Genomic DNA, 22,784 nt, shown 5'->3' on the forward strand with positions numbered 1-22,784 from the left:
GTTTTTAAAAGACAGACTAAAAATGCATACCAATTATACTATCTCTTCTATATATATAATACCAATTATACTATCTCTTCTATATAAAAAGGCAAAGTAGTGCTGAACAAGGACGTAACAGCATACTTTCAAAAGTGGGGAACCAAAAATACATAATTGACCAAAGGAAATAAAGACCTCAGTGCATAATTTTAGAAGTGGGAATCAAAAGTACATAGTTGACCAGGTAAATATTAGAGTTGTGATACAAAATTTGGTATAGAAATCTCAAACATATAATTAAAAAAAATAAAATTGAATCTAAAATAAATTATTTTCGTTAATAATAAAAGAGTACATTCATTGAGATTTTCCAAACAAATATCATCTGTTTTCAAATTTACAGTATTTAACAATTAGCATCTTTCTACTATCACCTATCTTATGTCTGAGTCAAAAAGATATTCATAATCCTCACTTCCAGTTTTACAAAATCATATAAAACCATCAAAGAATTGATAGATCCAGCATACATAAGTGTGTCATATCATTAAAAAAAAAAAAACCTATCAAAAATTATAAAACAGATTTCCTATATTCAGCGCAGTGATACTTAATACACCTCATCCAGTTGAAAAATATAGGAAAGACTGAAAAGAGTAAAATCAGTGACCCAGTTCATAATGCTCTTAGCATCTCCATGTACGAAAATTTGGTTATTCTATTTGGTCCATGAGATGCTTTAAAAGCTCATGCTCTTAGCTATTAGAGACCGATCTAATGGTTGTTCGAATCCATGTTGCCTTTTCTTTGTCAAATTTAAGTTCCCACGTCGGCCAGTAATGCAAGTCTTGCTTCAAAGAAAACACATGGCGTTTTCCATGTAAATCCATTACCTTAACACGAACAAAGTCACCGTGTTCCAACTCTTTTACTACGTTTACAAAGGTCTGCAAATCAGGCGTCGGTTTATCATTTACTTGAACAATCCAATCCTCAGTCTCATCTTCATATCTATCAGCGGGGCATCCCCAATTATATCCCGAAACGTATACACCGTTACCTTCAGGAGGCCAAAATCCCAACGAGCGGACAGCTGAGTGAGTCTCCTGGACAGTATAGCCGCACCAACTTACGATGTGCGTGACTTGAAGCCCACTTCTTACATCTGTGCCCACAAGAAGTTCAATCTCCTTACCATACCGGAAAATTGTGAGTCGTAGATCACCTTGCTCATCCTTGTTCTCATCAACCAGCCTGCAAGCATTCTCAACATCCCGGTAATTGGTAACCAGGTTCCCATCTATGGCCAACAGCATGTCACCGGCCTCCAGCGTACCTGCTGCTCTTGATCCGGCAAAACAACACGTGACTTGCAACACCTGCTGTCTGAGAGGATCTTTGTTTGCTAAATCACTAATCCACTTGTCACTTAACCCAAAGCTGCGCGCCTTTGAAAGTAAGGTTGTACAAAGTTCAACCTCTAAAATGCGGACAAGGGGCATAGAGATTTTCATTCCGTTAACCAGCAAAGTTAAACCTGCAGATCCGTGAATAATCCTCTCTAAAATCTGATTGACAGCATAAATTGGAATTCCACTCATAAACGGAATATTAGATCTCATGGCACTGTAGAAGCCAGCCCATAATGCCCGAAGCCTTCCCTGATCATCGACTAATACACCAGCAAAAAAATTCCCTAAATGTTCCTCTAATTCGATTACGTCCATGTTCATTGCTCTATAACGGGGAGTAGCAGTTGCAGCAATATTCAATGAAACTTGCGGGCTTGTGACAATGCACTTTCTTGATACAAGTTCTAAGTTCTTTCTCAAACCAACAAGATGCACAACATCACCTTTAAGCAAAGCAGGTTCAGGAAGAAGAACAGCTGCATGTACAGCTGCAGCGCCGGATGGACCTAGTGCGACAGGATCATATGCCACTAATGCATAATTGTGTACAGGGTGCAAAAAAATAACCTGCCCAGGGATTTCCGCTTGGTATGCAGCAAATGATAACATGACATCTGCCACAGATGTGTGAACTGTATTCCTGTCAATCGCAACTATTCCTATGGTTTTAGAATGATAGACCACCACCCCGGTTTGAGGAAGAGGTTTATTCTGCATATAATCAAGCACAAATAACTGTGGTATATTGACTTCAACCATTACAAGGCTTGGTTTTATGACTTCCTCTACAGATGGGGCTTGAATTTCCAGTGTTCTACCAAGCTCATCTTGATCATTCAGCCGTCTCCTCTTTATGTTGTCTCTGTCAATAATGATAGAGTTTGAAACAAAAGAATGCGAATGTTGCAGATCTCCACCACTGCTTACACTGCTGCCAATACTTTTCAATCCTGGACTGGCAATGAGTTTTGTTGAATCCACTTCCGTTGCGCCAGCTTGTTCATCTGCTGAAAATGGGATTGGCAAGATTGCAGGCGTCCTTTTCCACAATCCAGTCTCATCATTTCGAGTGTAGAGTTGAGGTACTCCATACCAATCATGCCTGTCAATAGTCACAAGGACAACTATGGCTCGATGGCGATCTCCATGTGTCACAAATTCTAGAGGAACACGTGATCCTCTATGTAATTCTGACAAAATAGATATAAATTCTTCGACCCTTGTAGTTTCCTTCCCTGCAAATTTTTTAATGATAGCACGAGAAGGAACACCTGCCCTTGACAACATGTACCCTGGTTGTGCAACATACACTAGACCACAGTTGAAGGAGAAATTCCTAGCCTGTTGGTAGGATAAAGGATGAATTACGGCCTCACTTACTTCCAAAAATTTGTTTGGAGTTATAGAATGCAAGTCCTGAACCTTCAAAGTAACCTTTAGAGGAACACCACCCCTCTCAAAATCTAAATCTATTGCCTTTCCAACATTATCATCCAGAATGGTCTCCAACTTCAAGAAATGAGTGACAATCTCATCATTCACACGGACAAGTAAATCCCCTGGTTCTAAATAACTATCAGCAGGGCCTCCTGGCACCACGGAATCTATAACCAAAATTCCCGTCTCTTCGGGAAAAGCCTTTCTCACTAATTCTTCAGTCTCGCCTTGAAGCCCTAACCGACGTGCCTCATCGAATCCTTTGTGAAGAAGAGTCATCTGGAGCGTTCCTCGAGGAATATGGAGTGCATGCCATCGACTGCCTGAATCATCCTTGCACCTCTGCAAAATTTGCAAAGCCCTTACCACTCGCTCCAATGGAAGATAATATGCAGAAGAGCTTTGTTGTCTACCGCCAGCATTTAATCCAACTGCTTGTGCCTCGCAGTTTATTACTGGCGACCCGCTTGAGCCTCCTTTTGTCCCTGAAGCTGCCTGCATATAAAATGTATTGAAGTCATTGTACTTAATCGGCGAGTAGACAGGGGCCGGTCGATCCAGTCGGGCTAGGGTTCCTGTAGAAACCGAAAGCTTGTCACCACTGTCATTACCCACGACCCGGATCTCCAATCCAATAGCCGCAGCTTCTGGTGCAAGAGGGATTTCCTCAATTTCCATAAACCGAACTGCTGCGGGATCAAAACTGAAAAATCCAAAATCATGAACAGGGTCACGATACAGAGGATAAACTGGAATCTCCTCGTTATTGAGAAACGTAGCGTCGGCCACAACAGGTCCAGGACTGACGACATGGCGGTTCGTGAGCATGAGTCCGCGTTGCTTATCAACGATGAAACCGGTAGCTTTAAAGACACAGGCGCTCTCAGTATCGAAATCACGAGTGGCAGTGACTGTTAACACCACCACGGCCTTAAAAGCCTTGCTTAACGCCTTGCCCCATTTCTCTGCTGTTGCAACACTCTGCCTGTCTGCTCCAACAACTTCCATTGTCAAGAATTTTCCTGAGATTTCTCAAGTCCACGAAAGGCACTTCAATCCACAACAGAAAATTTCCGTGATGTGAACAAAGAATGCGTGAATGTCTCCGGGGTGACACCTAGTGTTATATATACAATTAACTTTGTGAATTACAATGAGAGTTGCGTCGGACGCCATTGGGCTTTTTCGATTGAATATTTAAGAGGAGGATAATGTTGGATAGAGCACTTTTTCGGAAAAAAAAAAAGTTGAGTTCAAATTTAATATAAATTTTAGTCATAAATGATTTAATTTTTTTTGAATATTTATTTTTATTATGTAAAAGGGTTTTTTTTAGTTACAAAAAAGGTAGATGTGTAGGTGTAATATATGTTTGTAAACCATTTTAAATGTCGGCTCAATTAAAAAATAATAAAAAATTAAAAGTGATAATACTGATTATTGTAAATATTTAAATGTGGGCTTAATTAATAATAAAAAATTAAAGGTAATAAACAAAAGAGTTAAAAGTAATAAATAAAAAGTTTAAAGTAATGTAAACCTTAGTGTTCAAACCAGTGTAAAGGTTTAAATGTTACACTAATAAATTAAGTTTGTTATATTTTCATTTTGTTATTAATTTGTGAATAGGCTTTGTTACAATACCATGTGCCGATACAATGAGTTATTAATACCACATACCCAAAAGCCATAACTTATTTCACAATCAAAATATTTTATAACATTATTACGAGATTCTTAATGAATGATATTCACCATCACTTTACCATAGATAATATTTACTTGTAAACATGATTTATTACAATACCATGGGCTAATACCATGGCTTGCCAAAACCACATGCACAAAACATTACTTATTTTACAATCGAAATATTTTATAACGATATGACAAGATTTCTAACCATAATATTCACCCCGGCTTTGCCATTGATATTATGAACTCGTGAATAGACCTTTTTACAGTAGCATGGGCCAATACCATGGCTTATCAATACCACATGCCATAAAATCATAACTTATTAACAATATGACAAGATTCTTAACCACGAATTTTCACCCCCACTTTACCATAGATATTATTAACATGAAAATAGACTTTGTTACAATAACATAACTTGTCAATACGACATGCCCAAAAACCATAACTTATTTCACAATCCAAATATTCTATAAATATTTTATTTTAATTTAATTTTATAACATTTTTTAACTAAATCTAAAAGTAAAAATGTTATAATTACCTTTAAGATATATTCAAACTATCTATCCTCACTACTAAAAATATTCTCATAGATATTAAATCAAGGTTTTAATAAAATTAAAAATGAGAATACTTTTATATATAATGAAGTGAAATTTATATAATATAAATAATATTATTGAGAACCAACATCGATCCATCTTCACTAAGGATCCAAGTGATGAAAGCAAGTAAAGTGACTAACAATAATAGAGGAAAGATAGTGCATGGTTCTTTTAAGTTTTTCATTATTGTCTTTTTTGACAGGATTGATCCAATATATAGGTTTAACATTTTATATCCAAATCAGTTTTTTAAATTTATATACTTTCTTAAACACAACACAATGGGATCAAATTTAAGAGAGGGAAATGACTGAGAGAGAGAGAGAGAGAGAAAGATGGTTAGATACTTTCTTAAACACAACACAATGGGATCATATTTAGGAGAGGGAAATGACAGAGAGAGAGAGAAAAATGGTAGGTGTCATGACCCAACGCTAGCGGTGACTTCCATCCACACGTGAGCAAAGTGGTTTTAACAATATTTTACAATGTTGTGCAACCCCTGCAAAAATCTCTAAACAAGTGTTGCCTATCATGGCCCAAACCTGTGTTCAACATGTGCCCACGTGTAGTTTATAGTGCCCCACGCCCAACCGTGTCACCTATAGCAGCCTAGTGCCCAACAAAAATTAACCTATAAAGGCCTTTACCCGTCCACACTATGGAAACCTCGATTTTGTTCAGCTCCTTTTCTGTTCAGTCCTATGGCTTGATTAAACGAGCTCCATGCTGCCCTTTGTTCGACTTCCCTTGAATTTGGTTCCTGCAGTTTGTCCTTAGCTCGTCCTTGTTCTCTATAAACTTAGTCAGGTTTATTGGATGCCTTGGTCGAATGACTATCTCCTTTTACTTATACGCTTGCCTGTCATGTGGTTTTACCAAGGGCCATGTGCGTTCACAATATTTGGGTCTACCTACATGTCTGCACACCCCAACTAACCTATACACATGATTTTGAACACACCCTTTCATCTCCATGGTGTGGGCCAACCTTTGCCAACATTCGGGTGGATGCCCTTGCTCGTCAGCATGCACCCTCCCATCTGCACGCTCGTCGGTCACTCACATGTCCGCACGTCTGTGTCGCCTCCCATCTGCACTTCCGTCGCATGCTCAACCACACACCTGTCTGTACACATTACGCCCATCAAGTTCGGGAGGCGGCCGCCACTATGACGTTCTAGCCTCTTCGTCACACATTTGTCCAGTTAAACACGCATTATGACTTTCCCCTTTCTTATCTGCGTGCGCCCCTCAAACTTTCCCTCCACATGCATTCAAATAAATGCCCCCATCGCTTGAGTCTGGTTTTTCAACTCTCCCCAAGTTCGTGGGTTGTCTCGGGCGCTCATCAACTTGAGGTTGTAACGTCCTCCCCCACTCTAAAAATGTTATCGCCCTCGACGACACCATCGCAAAAAACATCATTTCCAAGAGCATTATCTCCATGTTGGAAACCAAATAGCTCTAGCCATGACTTACTCCATGCCCATATCTTGCCGTAACTCTATAAGAATATCACGTGTTGGATCCCCTTGTGATAGTGACTAGTCAGGTAGCTAATCTAACCATAGCATCTCCTCCACAAGAATGCATGCACCTCACATCATCATGACCGTCATCGTACCTTGTTTCCAATCACATCGATCTCGCCCGCATAGCGTAGTCATCATGTCAAGGGGTCTCATTGCCCTGAGCAAACGACAATGAGTTGATCGTCTATGTTAAGTCTAGAAATATGGTGGAGATGGGAAGTTTGGTGGCATTCCATCTCCATCCTCATCGTGCGCCAACATATCAATCCAAGTGTCCACGTCCTCCTCCTCTAGTATTTTCATATATGCTTTTCTGTCCTCTTGTCATAAGGTCTCTAATTTCACATCCTTGCCTTCTTCCATTACCTCTAGTCTGTCTTGTAGATCTAGAACATTATATCGCACAATTCTCTAATAATCTCACGGACTTCTTTATTTCGCTTGGTCTCCTCCACACCCATCATTGTTATCTTATGTTCACTAATTCTAGCTGCCATGGGAGGGACACTCAATGGTACATCTTCCCTTCCATCATAAATATACAACTTCCTCAAATGTGGTATGATCATAGCCTCATACTGCTTCATCAACTCTATTCCCAAAACTGCTTCATAATCATCCATTCGCACGATCGTAAAGTCAACTTTTCTTTTCCATTCACCAATATTCAACTCCACAACCTCTGCCACATCAATAACTTGGTCTGGTGGAGAGTTCACTTCCTTGAGACGAGCTTAAGTTGGAGAAAACTTCAAACTGACTTTTCTTGTTGCATCCTCTCTCATGAAGCTATGGGTTTCACCATTGTCCACCATGGTGAGTATTGTGCCCTACCCAACCTTCATCTCAACATACTCGAACTTATTTCTCTTAGGATTGCACTTTGGGATAGCCTTCGTAGTTTCTACAACACCCAAAATCTGCATCAACCCAACCATTGATTCTTCCTTCTTCTTTCCATCCGACTATGTGACAAATACAATCTTCGCTCTCGAAGGACAAGTATTGATTGTATGATCACCCTCGCATACCAAACACTTAAAAGTTTTCTTTCCCTTCGGTTTACAACCTATCCTTGCATCATCCTCATTTGAAGGTTTCTGTTTCGATTTGTTAGTTTTATTCTTTTCTTCTTCAGTCCCCTCATCATGGTGAGGTTAGTTGTAGTATTACACCAATAATGCTGCAACTCCTAGGGGATCTTCAACTCAAATTATCAACCCAGTGTTTGTACAAACTTCGAGGTGATAATACTATACGCACAAAAAATAGGATTCCACTCATGCCACCCTTAGTTATGACATCAGATCAAAATGTGCTCAAAGACCATTCCTTCTACTGAATATAACGAAATCTTGGTGAAAGAACAAATTGGAAATTTCGTCTAAGTATGAAAATAGAAATGCCATTGACACAACTTGTAAAACCATAAGTAATTAATTCATGAAAAGATAAAGGCTAACCTACTTATAAAAATTAAGCTATGCTATCTTGCAAAATTCATCAAATTACTTCATCTACTTACATAAAAGAAACTGCTCTATCTTGCATAATTCATCAAACTACCAATCAGAATCACAGGTACCATCTACCTAGTTCATACTTTCTCATAAATCAATAACCTAATTTTATGACAAAGAAACTAAATCTACTCTATTTTTGGAGTGAGGACAAAGAGGATTTGGAGTGGTCTAAGAGCTTTTCCTGATCATATTATCACAAATGGAGGTCATTATGCGTCTATATTAATTCAAAGTTTCACTATGGGTCGAAACTGATGAATATGGAAGCCGCTATAGGTTTTCTATAGGTGATTGCTACAGGAAGCTTTTAATGTTATAGGAAGGTCTGTAATGCTACGAGATGACATTCGAGTGGTTTTTGAAGATGAAAACACTGGCTTGAGGGTAGGGAGAGGTGAATAGTAGTTGAATAAAATGAAAGGAGGTGAGTTTGAGCCCCTAGCAAAGCTCAGGACCTCTTGAAGGTCTATCTCGTACTAGGATGAGTTCTCTCGGTGATGTAGATAGAATAGATTATAAAACAAGGTTTTTGGGACAGAGCTTGGAAGTTGAAGGATAAGCTGAAAGAGGTTAGGATGGAAGTGATGAAGGTGCCCTTCTATGTAGATCAATCAACCTTGTAATTAATCGCATGCATGCGTCCATTTATCATTTACAAAATGAAATAACTTATGATGGAAAAAATGAGTTGAATTTAAATGACATCTAATTAATGAAAACCACTGAACTAACTTCTAAGCTACCGAAAGAAAACGTAAGACATGACAACCGACACTAATCTATTTCCAATAAATCATAAACACAATATTTTGGGTTGTGGTTGTGAGACCTTCCACTCATTCTCACACAAGAGAGGTAATGTAGAGGCCACAACCATAGGATTTTAGAGTTTAACTTCTACTGACATGCAAGAAAATATGAATTTCTTGGAATCAAGTAGAAACATAAGTATAAGAAGAGTGACCAAAGCCTCTGGGTTGGGCCCAAACCAAAGGGTCTCAGCCCTCTAAAACTAACTCATATGAAATTTGAAATCCATTTTCTCATTCTCAAAAGGTACAGGTCTAATACATCACATAAAATTTGAAAATAACAATGTCAATGCTTGGAGCTCAATAACTACACCTAGCTGAACAAAAACTTTGAATCATAATGAGCTCTTCCTCTAGTTTATTTATAAAAAAGGGTAGCTAAAGCAGGTCCCTTTAAAATAGGAATGGTTCCCCCCTTAATCTCGAAAATGGTGGATCTTTTCCTTCTTGATCTTCACTTGGACTAGGAGTCGCTCAGTTTACAATGAACTCGAAATGTTGAGAGAGGATATGGTGATCCAAATCCGAGTTTAGGGAGTTAAGGAGGTGGAAAAACCCCCTATATTGTCTCCCAGTTGTCTCCATTAAGCCCCTGCATAGTAAAAGCCTAACAAATGTTTCATTTTCCCGCAATTAAACCGCATACTATGACGAACATTAGCTCCTATTACTAAGCATAATATAACAAAAAATGTGAATTAATGCAAGAGAAGGATAATTTTAAGGCTAGAGGATGGAATATTAATCTTCAAGATGTACTTATTGTTGGGACTCATCATCACCCCCCTTCTTAAAATGTTTCTCATCCTCTGAGCAACTCAGTCATCCATGTGAAACTCTTTAATGGCCCTCGTGGCCTCCCTAACATCCCAAGGCTCCCCAGATGGTTTTCCCCCTTAGGGGTAAAAACCCGCATTCTTCTCTATTTTGTTTCATTCCTTCTACTCTCCTACTTCATCTGCTCCTTCTTGTAAGTCTAGCAGCAAGGGGGGTTGAGCTTGAGTCCTATCCACCTGAATTTCATCCACTACATGATCCTCTTGTATAATGGTGTTCTCTCAAATACATTCATTAGCCTTTCATGGGAGTGATATTCTCTGATCTATAGACTGTGGGGTAAGGAATGCCATCTCCTCCGAAAATATTGCATAATTTATGTTCCTAACAACCTGAATGTTTCTTCAAAGTGTAGAATGGCTTGCTCCTGGGTAGCAAGGTATTTAGGTGCTAAAGCAACATCATTAGCGATGAGGCCATGATTCATAATGGCATCCCTTGGGCTTACTAGCTCTACCCTAATATACAATGGTTCTTCTTTTCCTTTGTCATTACCCTTTTCACTTCCTCAAATCTTGTCTCCTTGTGAGTCATCTAGGATGAGAATTCCATCAGTTGCATATCTCCCAATCTTGCATTGGGGTCCCAAAATTTCATATTTGTCAAAGTGAGCTTGTGCATGTAAAACTTAGCCAATTTTTCTTTGTCTTCCATGTTAGATTGGTTACAAAATTCAATGAACTATTTGTAATCCTAAAAAGGAATAGATCCATGTTGTGCCAAGGTTTTCATTTGGAATTTCAGCCACTCATCTTTGAGAAAGAGGGACAGTAAGTCTTTGCCAAAAAATAAGAAATAGGACCGAGTGAGGGAAAAATTGAGGAGGTCACTCCTCCTAGAATCCAAAACTAACCACCCATAGCACCAAGGAGTAGGCCTACCACTAGGTATGTCACCTTCAAGAAGCCAATGACTCAATCCAACTTAGAGGAATGGGAAAAGTAGAAGCTACAGGATAGAAATGGTTTGCTAGATGAGGGGAAGAATTTGCTACAGGCATAATATGGGAAGCCATAGGAGCTGAAGAAATATTCGCAAGTGGTAGCCACCACCTCAAAAACTATTGGAAAATACCTGCAAGAGCTCCAAGAACCTAGCCAACAACCTATCTTGAGCTTCTACTATAAATTCATTGAAGGAGGGAGGATTATCCCTAGAGATTTTTTAGTCCCACTCCTTTATGAGATAGAGATAGAAAGAGGTAGAACACATAGGTGGATGCAAACTGTCAAATCTAAGAAGGTAGGGGATGTAGGCCGCATCAAAGAAAATGTCATTTAAATGAGAAAAGAATTAAGTGAGCTGAAAATGAGAGAGTCTATAATGAAGGAGAAGATACAAAAAGAAAATATGAGGTTGAGAGAGAGGCTACAGGAGAAAGAAACACAACTTGCCACCATGGAAAGTCCCTCCATGGTTGTCTACTTAGGAAAATGAGGGACAGTAAGTCTTTGAGAAAGGGGTAACTCTTCCTTAAATCTTAGTTCTTGGAGTACCTTGAAGTGGTAGGCATAAACTACACTTAATATCGCTTCATAAGATATGTATTTAAGGATATGGTAGGCTACCTCATCCCAAGGGTAAGGAAAAATCTCTCTCCTCACTCAATTCTTGTCTTCTACAGGCTTCACTTTTGAAAGGAATAAGTTTTTTCTAACTGTGACACCTGCTTGCTTGTCTTCTTTGCTCCATCTCATTCCTAGAGGTAAGGTGGTTACTCTGATGATTATTTCTGGACTGAGAGAAATGACCAACCCATTGAAAACAATTGTGGAATTGTCTTCCCATCGAGAGTGTAATGTTGTGGAAAATTCATGGGCAAGGTCATCATCACACCCCTTTAGTAGCTCAAAGAAGCCCAACCACTGGTGGTTTTTGAAGATGTCAACTACAGGAGGGTGTTAGTGAATTATCTTGGTGTATGAGAATTCCTTTCTATTAAATACCACCCTCATTTCTTCTCTTTTACTCCTTGATGCTATGTAAGTGTGGAATTTCAAAAATTCAAGTAGTCTTAGTGGTGAAACAGTGGCATAAACAATGGTGAAACAGAGGTGCTTGGTGATAGTGAAGAAGAAGGGTGCTCAAAGTTGTATTGACCAAGCTATTTATTTTATATTAACCACAACAACTTCGAAAAGGATGCCCTACTAATCAATTGATTGTTATTTTCTCTTAATTTTAGGAAATTTGTTCATGGAATTGGGTGTAGAAATAAATAAGGAGGGTATCACTTACTTCTTATTAGCGCAATTCTAGGTGTTCATGAAGTTTTCGAGATAACATCAAGCCACTGTGATGAGCCTCATAAATGGGTAATTATATGGGCTCATTTTACCTCCTAACCTAGTCAGATCAACCATTCTATTAGTTTACTGTATGATTTTCTGATTATATTTATGCTTAGAGAGTGAGTTGAGTTAGTTATGATGCCATGTGGTCTAATATGTGTTTAATGCAGATTCTTGATGAATTTTGTGGTCAAAGTCAAGGATCCAGTGGAAAAGTGGTAGAAATAACTCAAAGTGGACAAAGGAGAGGACTTAGAGGAGGGAATTCCCCTCATTTGTTACTCCTCACTTCGAATTCCCCTTCATTTAGCTCAGAGTACAAGTAGCCAAGTCATGCATTAGCAGGCAACCAAGCAAGTGGAGGATGAATAATGATTATCTCGTTTTTTAGGAGCCAAGCCTCTCTGATTTTAAGGAAGTTGTTGGTAGCTTCATTTGTATAAGTAGAGAGGCCTAGGGCCTCACTAGGGTCATATTTTTGTTAGATTTTTGCTGCAGTTTTTCATATGTAAACTCCGCTCAACTTCAAGCTTAATATCTTGACAGTTCATGTAATCTTGTTATGGTTTTGAGAATAATGATGGAATCATTTTTGAGTTAGCACTCCATTACCTCAAAGGGTTGAATCTCTTGGGTTAGGGCCCAATCCAAGAAGCCATGCTCCTCTTTACTTGTATTTGTATGTTTAATTTCAGTTTGTAGATTAGGTTGTTAGATGCATTTTTTTTTATGGTTAAGAATAAGTTTCTTTTGATGATTCAGTAGTTCGCTTCCATTTGTGCTTTCTATAGCAGGTTAAGTAGTGAAAGAAAAGATCCAAAAGGCTAGCAATAGTGCCTTGTCCTCTCTTCCTCCCTTTGGGACAATGATTTGAGGCAAAGACCCTCTTGCTACCCCAAAAACATAGATCTTCCTCATGCATAGGACTTCTAGTGTTTGCATCCTTTTAGTTGGTTAATAGTCTAGTTTTGTTTTGCTTCAAAACTTCTTCATCATGATAATTTCATTATTTACAATAGTCTTCTTTCATGCTTTCCTTTCCTGTGATGGTTATCATCATTTCCTTTCATAGATCATAGTTTACTTTGATGCAAAAACTCTATTTTTTAGATGCACTTATTTCATTGCTTGCTTGGTCTCATTTGCCCCTCCAAAAGTCCATTCTCCCAACAATGCTTCCTGTGTGTCAAAATAGGGGCAGTGAGGTCATTTTTTGAGTGTTTTTTGACCTTTTGAGGGCTCAAAACCTGCCCAAATTTCTTTGCCATAGGTAGGCAAGCATAAATTTCCATGAAAAATCCAGAAATACAAAGTTTTTGTGATTTAGAGCCCTCTAGCAAAAGCGAGCGCCACGTGGCTCAGCGCATAGGGAGGAAAACTCTGTTTTTTGTGCCAAAATTTACAAAAATGCAAAAAATGCTTCAAATTTCTTGAAATTTGGGTTGAGTCTTCTTATCAAGTTATTTGATGGGCCAAGGAAGCCTCAACCAAGATTTGAAGTCCTTCGTCCTCTTTTTTTCTTTTTGATGCTCTCTTTAGCTTTGCTTTCAAATTCCTGATTCTTGCTTGGCACACCAAGTTCTGGGACAAATAATCATATGACAAATTTATAAGCATGTTCTTCTCATTTATTGCCTTCTCTAGCTTCCTCTCCAAGTGGGTATTGACTCTTTCAAGCCATGACTTTCGATCAACATTGATCTCTTGCTCGAATGAAGTGAACTCTATCCTTGTCCTTCGGGCACTTTGGCAGTTTTGCCGAATGTTCTGTAACTCCATCACCACCTGGTGATCTTCAGGCTGCTTTTTCCTCTGCTCCAAATACTGTATAGTCCACTGGGCTCTATTCAAGTTGGTGGACAAGGCATCAATGTCTGCCTGCTACTCCTTGATGATCTGTCTAAGGTTTGCACTTTGTGGGCCCATGTCAGTATCATCACCCTCAATGAGGATGAAATCAGTCTCTTGCTCACCTGATGGTCCTTCCTCTAGTAGATGCCTCTTGTCTCGGTCCTGAACCTGCTGTGCCGATGGAGGAAATGAGCCCCCTTCCACCCCAGGTGGAGATAACACGAGCCGTCTAGTTCCCCTTTGATACAAGATGAACATTGGCATACTAGCAGTCTCATGGCCCTGCTGATAAGAAGGTTCACCTGTCTCATGCCCAACCCCTGAAGGTCCTTGTGAAGCTCTGAAATACTCATGAGAGATGAAGTCATCCCAAGTGATGCCCTGTAAACCAAGCTGATGAATGACCACAATTTTGAAGAGAGAAAAATGATAAAGACTGTTAAACTGCTGCTGAGGGGTCTTGTGCTGCGCAAGAGTGATCATCCTTTCTATGTTTCGGCATATGAAATAAGGAACGTTCATCATTTGCACATGAGTAAAATGCATGAGCAACCTAATGTGATAAGCATACAAGCGGGAGAACCGGCCCTGACAGGTGAAATACTTCATGATGAGTTTCATTAAAGGAGCATACTCATCCTTGAGAAACCGAAAAGGAAACACTCTCTTAAGCTGCCTCAGAAAACCAGGTTTGATGTATGGTTCATAGTGTTGCCGGTCAATCTTCTGTCTCTTGTTCCATGATTCTCCAATGTTTGGTATGCCGGTTGCCAATGAAATGGTTTCTGGTGTTAATGTGAAAGTAACACCGGCAAGAGTAGCTTGATCACCATGCAAATGCAACACAAATGAGCGGGCCAACTCATGATGAGACTGAATATGAGCAACCTTCTTGGAAAATTCATAACATGACTAATGCTGGAAACAAAAGAGGGAAAGAGGGCAGGCTTGCAACTCGCTAAGAGTGGTAGGTTCTTCTATGATATGTCTACCACCTCTATGAGGCCTCCTGGGTGCATGTCCCTCCATGGGTGAATCACCTTGGGTCTCTTCTTCATAATAATATGAAGGATCAAATTCCATAACTGCTGATAGACAAATTGGCTTGGAGAAATAGGTGCTGAAACTCTGTTGGACCGCCTTTGATGATTGTTTGACCTCTGCTACCAAGGGAAAATAGTGAAACAAGGGACTATTATGAGAGGGAAAAATAATGGGAATTTAGGGACTATTGGGATAGAGTTATCTAGGGAAAAATGGGATATTATGGGTGTTTTGTATAGGGTTAGGGTTTGGGATTTTACAATTAGGATTTTGGGAAAGGGAACCTAGGATAAGGGATTAGTGAATTTAGGGGGGTTGGGGAACTTAGGGAACAATGAAATTCAAGAATAAATGGGATAGGGGAGTAATGGAGGGATGATGAACTTGGTAGCAAAATAGGTTTTCAAACCTTAGGTAGCAATTTTTTTAAAAGGTAGGGTTTGATTGCTTCTCACAAGCACCATAAAAAACACACCATCAAACCATCGTCAAACTTAGATGAAATACAGCTTTGAAGATGCTACCTACTTGAATCAAGACCGTTCCATGTGATTTCCGGTGATTGGAGCAAGTTTGGAGGTTTTTCGGACTTCCTGGCTATATGCACCACGCAGCACACCCAATACACTAGTGTGCCGCACTTGTGCAAAAATACACTGTGCTCTGAGGCCTAGTGCACCGTGCCTCACCAATGCGCTGTGCCTCCTACCCAGTGCACCGCGCCGATCACCAGCAACAACTTTAACCGAATTTTTTCCTCTTGCTCAATGAAATCACATTGTCTTACTTGTATTTTGCAAATGAACTTTACAAATGAAGGCATTGCTTATAAACCAAGAGCTTTTGAAATTTTGGCTCATGAAACTCATTTTTATAATGTTTTTATCTTTAAACTCTATTTTTGAACTTTTTCACTGCTTTTTCACTTTGTGATGAATTTAATGACCTCAGCTTTGCTTGTTTGCAGGAAATGGAGCTTCTGGGGCTAAGGAAAGAAACCAAGATGCAGATGAATGGATTTACAATGAGGAAAGCAAAAACTTTCATGATTTTGTATAATAAATACTAAATAATCTATTTTTTCCTCAAAACAGAGTTTTGAGGAAAAATACATTTTCAAATGCTTGGTGATAAAATTTATTGATGTTGCAACCTCCTCATGGCCTGCTAGCAATTATTGGACATTTTAACACATTTTTTGATGAAACCCTAATGAAACCCTAGACCTAATCGACCATGAAACCCTAAACACAACTTTTGCAATTTTCAGGATAAAAATAAGACTGTGTGTTTCTAAATGAACAAACATGAGCCAACAGGTAGATAACATGAGGGAAACTAGAGAAATTCCACTGCCGTCAGATGATCTATGTGCCTAATGGAATGCAAATGACTGGGTGGGACACCTAACATGAAATGCAACAAGAGGATTTGATCTCTAATGGAGGGATGACAATACCGATTCTAACAGCTGCGATCAAGAAGAACCCTTAGGTGAATAGTGAAACATATTTGAAGAACCTATAGGGGAAGAAGAAGAAGAAAACATTCTATTGGAGCTAATGGATAAACAGAGAAATGCCAGGGGGAATGGAGAAAGAATAAAGGGTACCTTTTCCATTCAAGCGACCAATGGGGACACCAAAATGAAGAATCTAAGCTCTTTCGCCACCTCATTTCCATTGTCTGACTACAGAAGATCCTGGCACCTTGTTGTTTGAGTTTGTTGTTATCTGTTGAACCTATGACTATGCAGAAGATGAGAAAAAGTTGAACTTGTTCCCTTCTACTCTCAAGGATGCAGCATTACGTTGGTTCATGGGATTACATGGCAATAGTATCACAACTTGGGATCAGATGCAACAAGCCTTTAACAACAAGTATTGAGACTATTGTAGGTCAAAAGATACTAAAAATGAAATTTTTCGAATGACTATAGGAAGTGATGAGTCCCTGGAAGACTATGATGAGAGGTTCTAGCTCAGTTACAAAAGGGTCAGGTGTACACTTGACCTGAGTCTCTGAAGATGGTCCTGCTTAGGGGAATTCAGGAAGATCTTTTAGACACCCTCCATCTACTGGTCGGGGGAGACATCTATCAACTACCCTATGAAGACATAAAGACTATTTTTAGAAACCATTCTAGAGTGGCTAGAAAGAAAGGTAGGGAGAATCAACCCATAGCTAGTACCTCTTCCTCTAACTCATCCATTAAGGGAGAAATAGGTACCATGCTGGAAGACTTCAAGAGTGAGATGTTGTAGGCTCTTGCCATGCAAATGGATACCTTGCATATCAAAAGGAAACAATAGGAAGCAGAGAGGCCTTGGCCATATTTTGCCCTAGATGAACTAGGAGGCATCCTAGGAATGAATGCCCATTGAACTCTATAGAGGATTTTTCAGTTTGTGAGGAGAATCATTCTACAGATAAGTGCCCTTCTGTTGTAGGGAAAAGTATCCGACTCGGATGACCCTATCCCACTCTAAGGGTGACAGTTCCTTAGCAACAACTGTAAAACAAACTACTTAAGGTTTACTTCTTTATGAAAGCAAAAGAGAATGGAGAAAGCACTAACCGTTGCCTTGCGCTTAATGTCGAATCCAAACTCTTCTCTTTGGCCGCTTGCTCCTAGCTCTTTGTTGTTCTGCTCGCCCAGCTACAATGAGATCCTGCACAATAACAAAGAAGGAAACTACAAGAGGCATGCAATCATAACTGGTTCATGGATTAGTGTAAACCAAACATGCAATCATCACAATATATAATTGAAACAAGAGCACATAGAAGAACCTCAATAGCTTTTATTAATGAAGAAATAAAGGTTCTGAGAGTATTACAACCATTGCAGGCTCCAACCCAGCAACACCTCCCAGCAGAAAGAATTGCTCTTCTTCACCTCTCTCAAACAATCACCCAATAACTTAATGATGAAACCAACAGCATATCATTACTTTGCACAAAACTCCAGCCTCCTGAGCTCATAGGAGAGAGCTCAATATATAAATGAATTGAGAAAGGATGAGTCAGCTTGCAACTGATGTGTAGCTGCCTTGTGTCCTCTCTCTCTTCAGTTAATCTTCAGTTGATCTTCAGTTCTTGAGTCCACTTGGTGAACCTTGCTTCCACTTAGAGAAACAAAGCCTCTGACTCATCACAAGGCGAAATACCTGACCCAAGTGTCATTTTTGGAAGATTCCAAAGCAATGACTCACTGTGCCACTTGTCCTTTCTCGCTCAGCGCAGGTGGCCTTTGTTCCACTTGCTTTGCAACACAGGTACACCATGGAGCAACTGAGTTTCAGCGCAGAACCCTAGTGGAGCACCTGCTTTGATTTCAGGATTGCTTGTTTTTGAGTGTTTTCAGGTGGAGAACTGATCTGAGAGCTATTGGTTTGCTGACCTTGTTCCTCTAGGGGTAGGAACATCATGTTTAGGGAACTTTGGATCCCTTGGATTATTGACAATTCATGCTTGTTGCTGTAAGGCACAAAATTGTCTATAACAGATGCCCCCTAAAGTATGAGGTCGTTTATCGGGTGAAATGCTTTATTGAGAGGATCCGAAGTTCATTCAATCTGCTGAGAAGTGTCCTGTAATAAGATACAATAAAATACATTATTTTTCACACATTTTTCATGATCTAGCTGAGGTGGGCATTCCCATGCTCAGCTTTATAAATACATTTTGGTACATAGAACAGACGATCGTCTGATGGTAGACTGATAATTCTCTGCCGATATTATCATCCTTTGAGAAGGATGATCATCTGCTGTAATGATGTACATATCAAATGTCTTTATGTCCTGAATATATATCGCAGCCCGGATGGATGAAACTAGATCCGGGGTCTTCAATCTCTTCCGATCTTCACTCGATGTACAAGTCGATCCATGTGAGAATTTCTTGAAGTCGAACATGGAAAGACATCGCTTGATTACCGGTCAATGATGTGAACCGTTAACAAGCGCGAGAGGAGTCACCGATAAGGATGATGACCCTCAAGGTACGGCAGTACAATCCACATGGTGGGAATAAAGGACTTGGCGTCGACCACCATGCAAAATCTTCTGGTCGAAGGTCATTGATGTATACCTGTCGCCGGAAGTGAGAAACTTGCCATTGAGGCATGCAAGCTTCAAAGTACTGAGGGGGGTGTTCCTAGATCAACTCCTTGGATAATGAGCTGATGTCGACAAGGAGCGATCCGTCAAAGGAGGGCCTTAATGAATCCCACATCAGTGACACGGAACGGAGCTAGTGATTGTGATGAGGTGAAAACAAACTGTGATGTATGATTCAGGGTGTTGGTCATGAAGTGGATGAAGGATAATGTATGGTAGTGGGTGGAACACGGTTGACTCTTATAGAACCACATCTCTTGAACATATAACGACACTGATGTGATGGATTGGTAGCATTACCCCAATTGTGGATGGTGTGGCGAGGACCATGGTTATGAGACCGGTGAATGAAACAACCCAACCCGATGTGCTACGGAGGACAAAGTGTCATGTTCAAGAGCGACTTGCTACCATTAATGCTGTGAGGTTCTCCCAATTTTTCCCAAGTCATTGCTGACCAGTACCTCTTTATTTTTGTCAAGCTTGAGGACGATAACATATGCTTGTTCTATAACCTGCCCTTCGGGCAAGCCCATCGCTATGTTTTAACGAGCCTAGTGATAGGGAAACTCGTTCTCGTCTAAAGACAAGTTTGTCGCTATTTAATCATTTTAACGAGTCTAACGACAAAGAAAACTCGGCCCTTTTCACTTTTAGAGAGTCTGAAAAGGTACGAAAAGTTAACTCCAAAATTCCTTTTTCGTCACTAATCCCTTAAGTCCGAAAAAGTATAAAACAATACAGAAGGGATGAATTTTCGATTGCTTTAACGAGCCGAACAAAACAAGCGCTCGATCTTTTTGTGCAATAATCCCTCAGGTCCAAAAAGATTAAAATCTAGAGGAGGGATAGCTTTCCGGTCGCTTTAACGAGCTGGAAGGCCAAAACTCGGCAAACTTTTCATATTTTACGAGTCAGTGAAAAGAGCTCAAAGAAGACTCGTCTTTTGAGGAACGAGTGATGAACAGGGATAGCAGCAGATTCCAGGTACAGGTTGGAATTCTCCAATCACGGGAGTGTCACAAGGATGGCTAAGTGAAATCACTCTTCGCAGCTGTTCCTCAAAATGGGTAAACAAACATATGGAGGTGAACGATTGGCCAAATGAACGGATGGAGGTGACGGCATATAAACACGACCAAGGGCTTTTAATATGGCTTTCAAAGGTTACATTTCTCGAGGTTGTTTACCGGTTCATTTTTTCTGGATGAGCTTGAACTGTAGGGAAAGATTGCTCACAACTTGTGTTTATTTTTTAACGAGCATGAACTCTGTACAAAACTGCTCGATTCTTGCGTTTATTTTTTAACGAGCATGAACATTGCTAAAACTGCTCGATGATATGTTTGCATGCCCCCAACATAATAACGCAAATCGAGGTGCATGCCCCCTAAGCTTCATTGCATTCAACTTTGTTGGTTGGAATGAAGATTTACCATTGAGATCTGGAAAGGGGATCGTTTCATTTTTAAATGAGGTTGACATAGTAAAAGAACTATCCTCATTGCCCACTGTGTTTACAGTACTCGATAGAAAATCGAAAACTGAAGGATGATAAAGGTTATTTTGAGTATCTTCCCCACAACCCGGGAGAAGGGAACGATGGTGGGAATCATTCCATGGTGCCCCGTCAATTACCATTGATTGGACTATTCCTTTGTCGGTTCCATGCACTCGCGACCAAGGACTTAAAGGGGTGCCATATTCTCTAGACCTATTTGTCCAAACGCTTGATGAGCGTTGATTTGGGGTTGCCCCCCAGGCCAAGAAAATTGGTTGCTACAATACTTCCATTGGGCTTGGGGACAAAACCTTTGCATGATCCATGCTGATATCGTTTTCTGACATCTTTTGTGTGGAAGATATCATATTGCAGGTTCCTACTGTCGCCACTTCTCCCACAATGAATGTTGGCGGAAGGGTGAAAGTTCCCATTAATGTAGGATCTTTTAGTAGGCCTACTCCGATATTTTGAAACGAATGGTCGCTTCCATGGATCAGAGGAACGCTTCCTGTAACTTGTGAACCATTAGGGAGGAAATTTTGTTGGTCAATGATCGTAATCCCTCCTTGAAAGGGGAATGCGATTTTTCTAAAATAGGTCGACACAACAGCTTCCATGGCATAAATCCATGGTCTTCCCAGTAGGATGTTATAGTCAAGATTGCCATCGATGACTTCAACATCTATTTCTACTGTTTTTCCCCCTAGTTCAACCTTTAAGTTACTAAGGATACCGTAAGGGGTATATGTCCTTCCGTCAAATGCTTTTAATGTTGTCGATGATCGCGACAAGGTTGGAGATCCTAAAGTTTTCCAGCAACCCATCGACATAATACATGTCGATGCCCCCTCATCAATAATCGTTCTATGAACTGTTTTGTTGAGGGCTTTCACTTGGACGAGGAAAGCTAGTTGAGCTGGTAACTGAGGATCATACCCTTTGTGATCAAAGGATACCAGATTGGAATCTTTAGGATCCACCCCACCAATTGCTGATAACAATGCATGCCTTTGGGATGGGCAATGTTGTAGTACCTCAAGAGTCGACATAGCAGACGGCGATTGCACCAAATATTCCACTATGTTATAATGCTGTGCCGCTCTGGCACGAGGATTAAAGGTCGACTTGTGTACTACTCCCTTTGGCGGTTTTATCGTTAATTCATGCGTGATGGGGGGTACAACTTCTGCCGAAGTTGTTGTCGAACTGCTAGGTTGATCTTTACCTTTATCGTTCGACACCTGTGGATTCCCGTAATCTTTGTTCCTTGTCGAAATCAAAGCATCATTCTGTTGCTTCGATATCGATAACATAAGCACTTGCGACGGTGAAGCATTTCCACTACCAACCAGATTTTTTCCTCGATCGGGAAACGGATCAGTTAACACAGCTGGAGTTTGCGAACTCTTTAAGAATCTTTTTAGATCAGCTTTGTATGGACATTCTCTCGTCCAGTGATCCTCATCACATATCTGACACCCATAAGGTGGTTTCCTATCTCGAGGAGGGCTTGAAGAAGTTTTTTGAGGAGATGACTCTCCTTGTTTCTTCTTCTTCCCTTTGTTTTGATTCTTCTTGCTTCCTGGTTGATTGGTTTCTTTGCCCTTATCTGTCGATACGGCATTTACTTCCGAAGCAAGAACTTCTTTATGCGCATTTTGATTCGAATCCTTACGGGCCTTCTTTTGTTGGGTCTTTTTCGGATTCGTGTTTGCCATGCCAATCACGCCATCACCGGCATGAGAGTCACTGTTTGATTTAGGAGGAGGAGGGATTGAAAACTCTGGTCTAGGGGCATCTGGTATTTTGTCATAGAGCGTGCCGGACTGAGTATATACTAAATCCAAGTATTGTGCACGAGCAATAACTTGCTCTTCTGTTACGACTCCTCCCTTTGCCACATCTTCCGTTATGGCCGGAAGTAACGACTTTATAAACCACTCAGCTAAAAGCTGATCAGGAACGTATGTTTTAACCATTCTTCGTCGACGTCGCCACTCATGTATATGATCTGATATATGAGTTGCGGTTGTCTGTTTGAAGTTAGTCAATATCTCTGTTCCCGTTTCATACCTTATTGGTAATTGAAAGTGGGTCAAGAATGTCGTGGCAAGGGAGCCAAAATT

At 40.1% G+C, this 22,784-nt stretch overlaps 1 pseudogene; it reads right to left on the bottom strand.

Annotated features, from left to right (window-relative positions):
- Positions 1-737: 737 nt before the first annotated feature.
- The window catches only part of LOC149207756 (protease Do-like 7 pseudogene), a 68,536-nt pseudogene continuing 46,489 nt past the window's right edge, over positions 738-22,784 (bottom strand).

Source organism: Pinus tabuliformis, chromosome 1_2 (assembly GCF_031772625.1).
Source record: "Pinus tabuliformis cultivar Carrire ecotype Pingquan chromosome 1_2, CPIR1, whole genome shotgun sequence".
In the NCBI taxonomy this organism is placed as follows: domain Eukaryota; kingdom Viridiplantae; phylum Streptophyta; class Pinopsida; order Pinales; family Pinaceae; genus Pinus; species Pinus tabuliformis.